This window comes from Amblyraja radiata, chromosome 6 (genome assembly GCF_010909765.2).
Source record: "Amblyraja radiata isolate CabotCenter1 chromosome 6, sAmbRad1.1.pri, whole genome shotgun sequence".
In the NCBI taxonomy this organism is placed as follows: domain Eukaryota; kingdom Metazoa; phylum Chordata; class Chondrichthyes; order Rajiformes; family Rajidae; genus Amblyraja; species Amblyraja radiata.
This window is the reverse complement of record NC_045961.1, coordinates 32,632,480-32,644,419: the sequence shown is the minus strand read 5'-3', so window position 1 is coordinate 32,644,419 and position 11,940 is coordinate 32,632,480.

Here is an 11,940-nt window from a genome sequence, read left to right as displayed (position 1 = left end):
TTGACCATGTAGAATATCAGGTGTGGCATTCACTTGAGTAAGTTTTAATATTTCAGCATTCTAAAATATTTAATCAATGTCTTGTTAGTGATATGCAAAGCAGGGGGTTGAGGGGTGATACTTGAGCAGTCAGTCCCTAAAGGTGAAATGGATAAAGAAGGGAAATCTCTGAGAACAGACAAGACAAAGGAATAACAATAAGACAAGAAGTGTGCAGAACTGAGGATTCACACATGGATGGAAAAGATAGCATGCCACTATTTTGAAGTGTTCACCAGTTTACTGCCTTTATTTCTCTCAATCAATGTCACTGAAACAGATTCATATCATTGTTCTTTGTTGTGCTTTGCTGTGCTTGAGTTGATTACAACTGCAACGTCGAGCAGAGTTCACGAGTTCCTCATTTGCTGAAGAATTGAGACATCTGGAGAACTGCTGTAGCTTTGAGAGCAACAACAGCAGCAGCAGCAGGAGATTAGCAGGAGATACGACTGATTGGCTCTAGCCCAAGTGGGAGGAGAGAAGTGAGTCAGTGCTGGGAAAACAGTTGAAAACTGAGGAATTTGGTTTGTAAATTGGTAAATTAGGCAATTTATCAGTCAATTTAAGCAAGACTGCTCTTAGCGAGCGGCAGTGAGTGAGCGGCCTTGTGAGGGAAGTGCCCTGTGAGTAAAGTGTGAGTCTTTGGCTCGAGAGTCTTCGGAGAGGAGGCTGAGGAGAGGAGACTACGCAAAACACTGCAGAGGGAGAGACGAAAGAAGGAGATGTCAGGCAAGCTGATTCAGTGTGATGCTTGCAGTATGTGGGAGGTCAAGGACACCGTTGGTGCCTCTGGCTACTACAAATGCGAAAAGTGCATCCAGGTAGAGCTCCTGAAGGGCCGTGTTGGGGAACTGGAGAAGCAAGTGGATGACCTCCGGTTCGTCCGAGAAACTGAGTCGTTCCTCGACAAGTCCTACAGTACGATTGTTACACCTAAGGTACTGGAAGAGAGAAGGTGGGAGACAGTGAGAACGGGAGGGAAGCATGGAATGCCAACGTCCCCGGGTGTTGTACCTCTTGTGAACAGGTTCACCCACTTAGAAGCTGTCGGGACAGAAGAGGTGTTTACACTGGGCGGCGGACTGGCTTGTGATGCGAATAGGGCTATTGAGCCAAAACCAAAAAGGCCTAAGACAGGCAACGCCATTGTAGTCGGAGACTCCATTGTGAGAGGTACGGACAGGGGTTTCTGCGGCAACAGACGGGATGCGAGGATGGTGTGCTGCCTTTCTGGTGCCAGGATCCAGGATGTCACGGACAGAGTGCAGAAAATCCTCAAGGGCGAAGGTGAACATCCGGAAGTGGTAGTGCATGTCGGCACAAACGATGTCGGAAAGAAGGGGATGAATATTCTGCAGCGTGACTTTAGAGAGCTCGGAAAAATGCTGAAAAGCAGGACCTCCAGGGTTGTTATCTCCGGTTTGCTTCCAGTTCCTCGTGCTGGCGAGAGCAGGAACAGGGAGATACGGGACCTGAACGTGTGGCTGAGGAACTGGTGCACGGGGCAGGGATTTAGATTCTTAGATCACTGGGATCTGTTTTGGGGTAAGGGGGAACTGTACAAAAGGGAAGGATTGCATCTTAACAGGTGTGGGACCAGCATTCTGGCAGGCAGGTTTGCCACTGCTACACGGGTGGTTTTAAACTGAATAAGGGGGGTGGGGTGTCGAATGGGCTAGTGGAGGATGGAGTTAAAGGGAAAGGGTTTCTTAAATGTGTGAGCGTAGAAACAGAGGGGTGTAAAATGAGGGTAGAAGCAATAGGTAGCAAGGTGAAAAGTAAAAGTGGCAGGCAGACAAAACCAGGGCAAAAATCAAAAAGGGCCACTTTTCAACAAAATTGTATAAGGGGTAAGAGTGTTGTAAAAACAAGCCTGAAGGCTTTGTGTCTCAATGCAAGGAGCATTCGTAATAAGGTGGATGAGTTGAATGTGCAGATAGCTATTAATGACTATGATATAGTTGGGATCACGGAGACATGGCTCCAGGGTGACCAAGGCTGGGAGCTGAACATCCAGGGATATTCAATATTCAGGAGGGATAGAGAGAAAGGAAAAGGAGGTGGGGTAGCGTTGCTGATTAGAGAGGAGATTAACGCAATGGAAAGGAAGGACATTAGTTTGCAGGATGTGGAATCGGTATGGGTAGAGCTGCGAAACACTAAGGGGCAGAAAACGCTGGTGGGTGTTGTGTACAGGCCACCTAACAGTAGTAGTGAAGTTGGAGATGGTATCAAACAGGAAATTAGAAATGCGTGCGACAAAGGCAAAACCGTTATAATGGGTGACTTCAATCTACATATAGATTGGGTGAATCAAATTGGCAGGGGTGCTGAGGAAGAGGATTTTTTGGAATGTATGCGGGATAGTTATCTAAATCAACATGTAGAGGAACCAACGAGAGAGCAGGCTATTTTAGACTGGGTATTGAGTAATGAGGAAGGGTTAGTTAGCAGTCTTGTTGTACGTGCCCCCTTGGGCAAGAGTGACCATAATATGGTTGAGTTCTTCATTAGGATGGAGAGTGACATTGTTAATTCAGAAACAATGGTTCTGAACTTAAAGAAAGGTAACTTTGAGGGTATGAGACGTGAATTGGCCAAGATTGACTGGCAATTAATTCTAAAAGGGTTGACGGTGGATATACAATGGAAGACATTTAAAGACTGCATGGATGAACTACAAAAATTGTTCATCCCAGTTTGGCAAAAGAATATATCAGGGAAGGTAGTGCATCCGTGGATAACAAGGGAAATCAGGGATAGTATCAAAGCGAAGGATGATGCGTACAAATTAGCCAGAAAAAGCAGCATACCGGAGGACTGGGAGAAATTCAGAGACCAGCAGAGGAGGACAAAGGGCTTAATTAGGAAAGGAAAAATAGATTATGAAAGAAAACTGTCAGGGAACATAAAAACTGACTGCAAAAGTTTTTATAGATATGTGAAAAGAAAGAGATTAGTTAAAACAAATGTAGGTCCCTTGCAGTCAGAAACGGGTGAGTTGATCATGGGGAACAAGGATATGGCGGACCAATTGAATAACTACTTTGGTTCCGTCTTCACTAAGGAAGACATAAATAATCTGCCGGAAATAGCAGGGGACCGCGGGTCAAAGGAGTTGGAGGAATTGAGTGAAATCCAGGTTAGCCGGGAAGTGGTGTTGGGTAAATTAAATGGATTAAAGGCCGATAAATCCCCAGATCCAGATAGGCTGCATCCCAGAGTACTTAAGGAAGTAGCTCCAGAAATAGTGGATGCATTAGTAATAATCTTTCAAAACTCTTTAGATTCTGGAGTAGTTCCTGAGGATTGGCGGGTAGCAAACGTAACCCCACTTTTTAAGAAGGGAGGGAGAGAGAAAACGGGGAATTACAGACCAGTTAGTCTAACATCGGTAGTGGGGAAACTGCTAGAGTCAGTTATTAAAGATGGGATAGCAGCACATTTGGAAAGTGGTGAAATCATTGGAAAAAGTCAGCATGGATTTACAAAAGGTAAATCATGTCTGACGAATCTTATAGAATTTTTCGAGGATGTAACTAGTAGCGTGGATAGGGGAGAACCAATGGATGTGGTGTATCTGGACTTCCAGAAGGCTTTCGACAAGGTCCCACATAAGAGATTAGTTTACAAACTTAAAGCACACGGCATTGGGGGTTCAGTATTGATGTGGATAGAGAACTGGCTGGCAAACAGGAAGCAAAGAGTAGGAGTAAACGGGTCCTTTTCACAATGGCAGGCAGTGACTAGTGGGGTACCGCAAGGCTCAGTGCTGGGACCCCAGCTATTTACAATATATATTAATGATCTGGATGAGGGAATTGAAGGCAATATCTCCAAGTTTGCGGATGACACTAAGCTGGGGGGCAGTGTTAGCTGTGAGGAGGATGCTAGGAGACTGCAAGGTGACTTGGATAGGCTGGGTGAGTGGGCAAATGTTTGGCAGATGCAGTATAATGTGGATAAATGTGAGGTTATCCATTTTGGTGGCAAAAACAGGAAAGCAGACTATTACCTAAATGGTGGCCGACTAGGAAAAGGGGAGATGCAGCGAGACCTGGGTGTCATGGTACACCAGTCATTGAAAGTGGGCATGCAGGTGCAGCAGGCAGTGAAGAAAGCGAATGGTATGTTAGCTTTCATAGCAAAAGGATTTGAGTATAGGAGCAGGGAGGTTCTACTGCAGTTGTACAGGGTCTTGGTGAGACCACACCTGGAGTATTGCGTACAGTTTTGGTCTCCAAATCTGAGGAAGGACATTATTGCCATAGAGGGAGTGCAGAGAAGGTTCACCAGACTGATTCCTGGGATGTCAGGACTGTCTTATGAAGAAAGACTGGATAGACTTGGTTTATACTCTCTAGAATTTAGGAGATTGAGAGGGGATCTTATAGAAACTTACAAAATTCTTAAGGGGTTGGACAGGCTAGATGCAGGAAGATTGCTCCCGATGTTGGGGAAGTCCAGGACAAGGGGTCACAGCTTAAGGATAAGGGGGAAATCCTTTAAAACCGAGATGAGAAGAACTTTTTTCACACAGAGAGTGGTGAATCTCTGGAACTCCCTGCCACAGAGGGTAGTCGAGGCCAGTTCATTGGCTATATTTAAGAGGGAGTTAGATGTGGCCCTTGTGGCTAAGGGGATCAGAGGGTATGGAGAGAAGGCAGGTACGGGATACTGAGTTGGATGATCAGCCATGATCATATTGAATGGCGGTGCAGGCTCGAAGGGCCGAATGGCCTACTCCTGCACCTAATTTCTATGTTTCTATGTTTCTATGTTTCACGAGGCACAATATAAATGCATGTCCTACTTTTAATTTGTTTCCATTTGCTCAGAAAATCTTAAGACACGTGGGTTGGTAGGTTAATCGCCTACTGTAAATTCTTGGATGTGTGGGTGAGCGGTAGAGTCCGCTGGAGTTCATGGAAGTGTGGAGAGAATAACAATTAGATTGGTGTCATCTTAATAGTTGGCATGGACCTAGTGGATCAGTCGGAGTGATTTTGTGTTGTATGATAATGAAACAATTACAAAAATTGTTCTATTTTAAGTTTGGGAGTCATAGACAGGAGTTGTCAGGGTGATAAAAAGCTATGTGCAGCAATGGGTCAAATTGGGAGTGTGTAGTGAATCTTCACAGAAAGAACCAGATGTTGGCCGAATCATTTGCCGGGTTTGGATGAGACATTAAACTAAGACCTTATGTGCTCTCTCGCCGAATATGATACTATTAATGGCTACAAGCAATTAACCCATCATCATATTTTAGATACCCAGGTGTAGGAGATGTGTCCTTGGCAGCATCATCAGGGCAAATTATGTTTGTTCTCTCATTTCTGTATCAGGAATACTGCAGCCAATGGTAGCTTGTACACCATTATATAATTTTGTAAAATATTGATATTAGTCTGAGATGGTCTGGCTCTTATTGTTGCAATGGAGATGATTGATTGATTTGGGAATAATGTTTCCTTCTTGGGTGCAATGTTGAAATGACAACCAATATGGCCCCAGCAGATAGACACAAAATGCTGGAGCAACTCAGCGGAACAGGCAGCATCACCGGAGAGAAGGAATGGGGACAGTACTGAGACTGCTCTTGATTTTCTGCATAACCTACCAACATAAGCTGCAAGCAGAATAATCAACTCATATGGTCAAGTATAAAGTATTTATGACATGAAAGCATTTGGGTCTCAAGATTTTACAGCAGGTATTTTAAAGATGGGGAATTAAGTCATCTTGCAGAGTGAGGCTGGAAACTGCATTTCCTCTGTGTTTCAAATTATACCGTAATTTATTTGCACCACTGTACAGAGTGGCATTTACTTTTATTTTACCATCAGCCCCATCCTATCCCAGTTGTCATGGAAAACATCAAATTAGCTGTTAACTAGCAGCTTTAAAGCAGCAAGATATTCAATGGTGCTCCACAGAAATTGCACCAAATAAAATTGGAGACCAAGACACAACAAGACATTAGAACAGATGACCTAGAACTTAGTCAGTGGTGATGAGGTGGAAAGCAAACAGAGGTGGAGAAGAATAGATATGGAATTCCCCAAGAGCTTTGGTAGTTGAATACATACAATTATAAGAGACGTAGAAAGGGTAGACAGTCAGAATCTTTTTCCCCATGAAAGAGGCAACAGAAACAAGAAGGCATAAGTTCATCAGAGTAAGGATCTTGAAAGGGATTTGAAAGATTTTGTTTGGTTGATATTTTGAATTTGCTGCTAAAGTAGGTGGTTTAATCTGATGTGATTATTACATTTATTCGTCATTTAAAAAGTCACCAATAGGCTGGACACTATTCATGCCTGAATAAGGGCCTTATGCAGGCAAAAGATATTAGTATCGATGAGCATAAAAGTTGAGTATAGATATGATAGGTGGAAGAGACAGTTTGTGTTGTATGACTTTATCACTCGAGACATTCTGATGAAAGGTCTTGACACATCAACTTGGTTGTGGAGGAAGGAACTACAGATGCTGGTTCATACCAAAGATAGGCACAAAATAGTGGAGCAACTCAGCGGGCCAGGCAGCATCTCTGGAGAAAAGGACTTGAGCCTGAAGAAGAGTTTCGACCCTAACTGTTACCTATTCCTTTTCTCCAGAGATGCTGCCTGACCCACTGAATTGCTCCAGCATTGTCTCTATCCACATTAACTTGCTTATTCACTTCATAGCTACTGTCTGATTCTCTGTTTCCAGAATTTTTAATTTTAATTTTATATTTCTATTATCTGCAGATTTTTCCTTTTCCGTTACCATTGACTTTCAAGGCAGTGACTTTTGGCATGAGGTTTTAATTCACTGCAATTCACCTGGCCCATGTTAAATTCGTGTGACCATGGGTGCCAGTGACCTGAAAATATTGTGTACAATGTCATAAAACTACCCTGAACAAGTATATATGGAGCAAATGTTTTGGCATTGCAGATGTAGCCAGATGTGTGGGTGGGGACATATTTGCATTCAGTGCTTTAAGATTACTCTTAAAAGATTACAGATACTGCAGCATAGTTTACAAGAATGACACATCTGCAGCAAATTGCGCCAATCTCTTACTTGTTTATTGTTTCCCCCAAAATTGCATATTTAGTTGGATATAATTAGGAGGAAACAGAGATTTACAGTTATAATCAGTTTTATAGCAGACTTGCATTTTCATCAATGCAGTTGGCAGAAGCAAGTATTTGTTCCTTATTGAAGAATTTTTCCTCCGATATTTGTCCCCAAATATTAGCACAAAATAACTGCATCTGTGCTTCAGACACTGCCACTGAAATTCATCCCACTGATGTCAACAGAATTAATTTTGCAGGTGAAACACAATAGACCAACCAAATCATTTATCACACATTTAATACTATTAAACTGGATAGAATTTCGGAACAAATCTTTCTCAACACATAAATAGGAACGCAGCTGCTTTCTCCTTAATGAATTAGTGCATTCTGGATGACAAGACATCTACATTCAAAGATGTCACTCAGCTATTCAGCCCAGGTGTCAGCTTGTTAACATTTCACAAGAAATATCTGCTATTGTTTTCACTCACTTTGGAAGTTGTCCAATTGGACTGGTTGGAGAGTGTGACAGGAACTTGCCAGAAGTAATCTAGCAGATGTTACCTCCACTGCTGGCTGCACACAAATTGGAGGCAGATTATTTTTTTTAATTGAACTGATAACCACCATTAAAGATGCATAAACTTGTTATTTTTCTTGAAATTTGACCTAATAGCTAACAGATAGTCTGCTCAAATGCAGTTTTGAAGAATACTTCATTACTTTGAAAGGGATATTCTCAGATGTGCTGAGTTGTTAGCTTTTCATGAAGATTTATTTCCTTCGACACTAAAAGGAGCCACTTTAAAAAAAAATGAGATGGTATTCCCTGATGTAACGGTATTCACTTGTTTTCTTTGAACATTCTTGCTATTGTACTTGCACTTCTGTTAGGGACTATAAATAAAATAAAGAATGAGGTTCAAGTGGGCATTATTTAATTATACCAGAATTCGCATATTTAGAACGTTATTGCGGGGCACATCTCTGATGTGATTGCAGTCTTCATTCAAACGTGAGCTTTAGTATCCCTAACATCATAGGGGAATGTGATCTTAATTTACAATAAATGTGCTAGACTAAGTGGGTCCCAGCATCACACGGGAGGGCTGGTCCCCCAACGCAATATTCCACCTCTCCACCAATTCCAATATTGGTGGCCAGTGAGGGGGGGGGGGCGCTTTCTGGAGCGCTAGTATGGGTGTTGTGCGCTGACGGGACTGGTTTCCAGAGGGCTAGTATGGACATTGTGGGCCAAATGGATTATTGTGCTGGTGGCTCAGTCACGCAAGCCTGTTGTGCTAGCAGCTCACTCACTCATGGCTGGTGGGCTCGCAGTTGACTCATGGCTATTCCTTGAAATTCTATTTCAAGCAGGGTGCAAGGGCACCAAATTCAAGTGCAGTTTCATACCATTTCAGGCAGGGTGCAAGGCCACTAAAGACAGCGAGTCGTGACCTCTCCCTCCCCCATCTTCCAGCGACTGAGCCATGCCCACACTTCCAGGTTTTATAGTCCCTCCCCCCTCCCACCAGAAGGGGCATGGCCACAGGACAGAGAATCTCAACATTTATTTATTTATTTTTTAAATTAATAGTAGCAAATGTACAAAAATAGAACCTGCGGCATATAAAATAATAGTTATTGTACAGCTTCAATTTTAACTTTTTAGCTTTGAATTAGAAGAAAAGAAAGGAGAAAAAGCAAGAAAGAGAAAAAGTGAGATGTGCAAAGATAGAACCCCTAGACTACCAAAGTAGTGTAGCCAAAGAGTGAATAAAAGAAAGAAAGAAGAGAGGAATAGAAAAAAAAGACAAAAAGAAAGAGAGAAAAGCGGTGGTATAGTGCCTCTCATCCCTCCCACCCACCTCACCCAACCCGTAATTAGATTTAAATCCAAAGTTGTGTTGCGCCATACATTCATGTAATAAATCAATGAATGGTGTCCATGTCTTGGAAAAATGATCTGGTTTTTCTGCCAAGACAAGTCTAATATTTTCAAGATGTAGTGTCTCAGACATGTTTATAATCCACATCTTAAGAGTATGGACTGATGTATGTTTCCAAAATGTAAGTATTAGTTTTTTTGCCGTTATCAGGCCATAGTTAAGGAAACGTCATTGAAATAGTGATAGTTCAGAGCAGGCTTCTGACAGACGTACCGAGAGTGATCAGTTCCGTGTTGGGATCCAATTTTATTTTTAGTGTTTTTTTAAAACATTTCAAAAATGCCTCTCCAGAAATTATGTAACTTAAAACAAGAGACAAAGGAATGGGTTATAGTTGCTTCCTGAAGAAGACATTTATCGCAAATAGGAGATACATTTGGGAAGATCTTATTCAGTTTAGACTTTGAATAATAGAGTCTTTGCAGTGTTTTAAATTGAATTAACAAATGCCTAACGTTAAGCGAACGGTTGTGTATATATAGAAGGTTTACCTCCCATCTGTCTTTTCAAATTTTTAGGCCAAGTTTATCTTCCCAAGCTCTTCTAATTACTTCTGACGATGGGGTTTCTATATTTAAAAGGGTGTTATGCAGATATGATATTAACTTGTTTAAGTCCGAGTTTCTATTCATCCATTCGTCTAGTGTGTCTGGCAACATAGATTGATAGTCTTGGATATATGATTTCAGATAGTCTTGTATTTGAAGGTATCTAAAATATTGGCTACCTTTCAGATGATATTTCAACTGTAATTCTTGAAATGAGCGAAGAGTTCCCATCTCATAAAGATCTCCCAGTTTTTTTATTCCTAATCTTTCCAATGTGTGAACATTTTGTCTAAAATAGACAGCTTGAACGAGGGGTTGTTGGCAATTGGTGAGAGAAGAGACTTCACTTGTTTCCAGATTCGTAGGGTACTGTGGATAATCGGATTTTTCTCATATAGTGTTTTCTTCAAATTTATTGGAGAGAGAAGAATCGCGCCTATATTGAAAGGCGAACAATCCTCTCTCCATTATTAACCATTTTACCTGTTGGCATGTGTTGTCCATCCAATAGATTACGTTTTTATTATTCGTTGCCCAATAATAGTATGAAAAATTGGGGAGAGCCAATCCACCAATTTCTTTGGGTTTACATAGATGTTATTCATGGATTCTATGTGTTTTATAATACCAAATAAAGTTTGTGATCAGAGAGTCAAGTTAAAAAAAAAAAATCTAGGAAGATAAATCTGTATTGATTGAAATAAGTACAGGATTTGTGGAAGGAAGATCATCTTTATGGCATTTATTCTGCCTATGAGAGACATCGGAAGCATTTTCCAAAATTGAGTAAGGGCATTTAGTTAGGTAATTAAGTGAGGAACGTTTGCTTGAAATAGAGAAGTGTATTTTCTAGTTACGTGAATCCAAGATATTTAAATTTTTCCGTAGCAAGTCTAAAAGGGAATTTTAGGAGGTGTGTCGGCTCTTCAGGTTTTATTGACATGATTTCACTCTTGTTCCAATTTATTCTATATCCTGAAAAGGAACCGAATTCCTCTATAAGATTTAGTATACTTGGAATGCTAACTTGGGAATTGGTAATATAAAGTAATACATCATCTGCATATAATGATATTTTATTATTGGAATATTTAGTGTTATAGCCGTGAAGTTTCGGATGTACTCTTATACTTTCCGCTAAAGGTTCAATCGCGAGGGCAAATAACAGAGGTGACAATGCACATCCCTGTCTATTGCCTCTGGATAGCTGAAATTTAGGTGAGAGTTCATGATTAGTCAGTATTCTGGCAGTTGGCTTGCCATATAGCAATTTTATCCATGAAATAAAATTTTCTCCCAACTGGAATTTTTGCAATACTGTAAAAATATATTTCCATTCTACTTGGTCAAATGCTTTTTCTGCATCTAATGAAATAATTGATAAGTCTTATTTTATCATTCTGTGCGAGTACATTATATTAAACAGGCGTCTCAAATTGTTAAATGAGCGTCTTTTGGGTATCAACCCAGTTTGATCAGATTGTATTAATTTATTAACGTATTTACTTAATCTTCTTGCCAGGGTTTTAGCTAATATTTTCTGATCCGTATTTAACAGGGCAATTGCTATGTATGACCCCGGGTCTTCCAGAACTTTATCTTTTTTGGGTATCAGTGTCATAGTTGATTCGGAAAGGTTTATGGTAGCGTCTGTTCTTTAAATGCATGTATATAAAGGTTATGTAAACGCGGGGAGATTACCTCATAAAATCTTTTATAAAATTCATCACGGGCCTGGCGTTTTGCCATTCTTCAATGAATTGATAGTCTCTTCGATTTCTTTAATTGTAATCTGTGCTCCTAATTCATCACGTTCCACCACGTTAAATGTCGGAAGATTACAGTTATCAGGGAAGTTTGTAATTTTTCTTGTTTCTGTTGATGTTTTGGATGTATATACATTTTGATAGAATTGGGCAAATCTTTCATTAATATCTATTGGAAGTGTGAACAGTTCACCTTTTTCTGATCATACTTTTTTTGAATAGTATGATCCTTTTCCACCTTTCTCAACTGACGTGCTAGAAGTTTATGTGGTTTGTCGCCGAAATCAAAGTTTTCCTGTTTAGTAATTTGAAATAGCCTGATAACTCTTGCTGAGAGAATTCGATTTAGCTTGAATTTTAATACTGCTATCTTATTATATTGATCCATGGACGGATCTGCCGCATTTTCCGAATCCAGCTGTCCGATCTATTCTTCTAATTGCAATTGTTCCATCCTATTCTTTTTGTTTTGATATGCTTGATATGAAATGATAGAACCTCTAATAAAGGCCTTGAAAGATTCCCACAATAACAAAGCTGAAATACCTGGAGTATC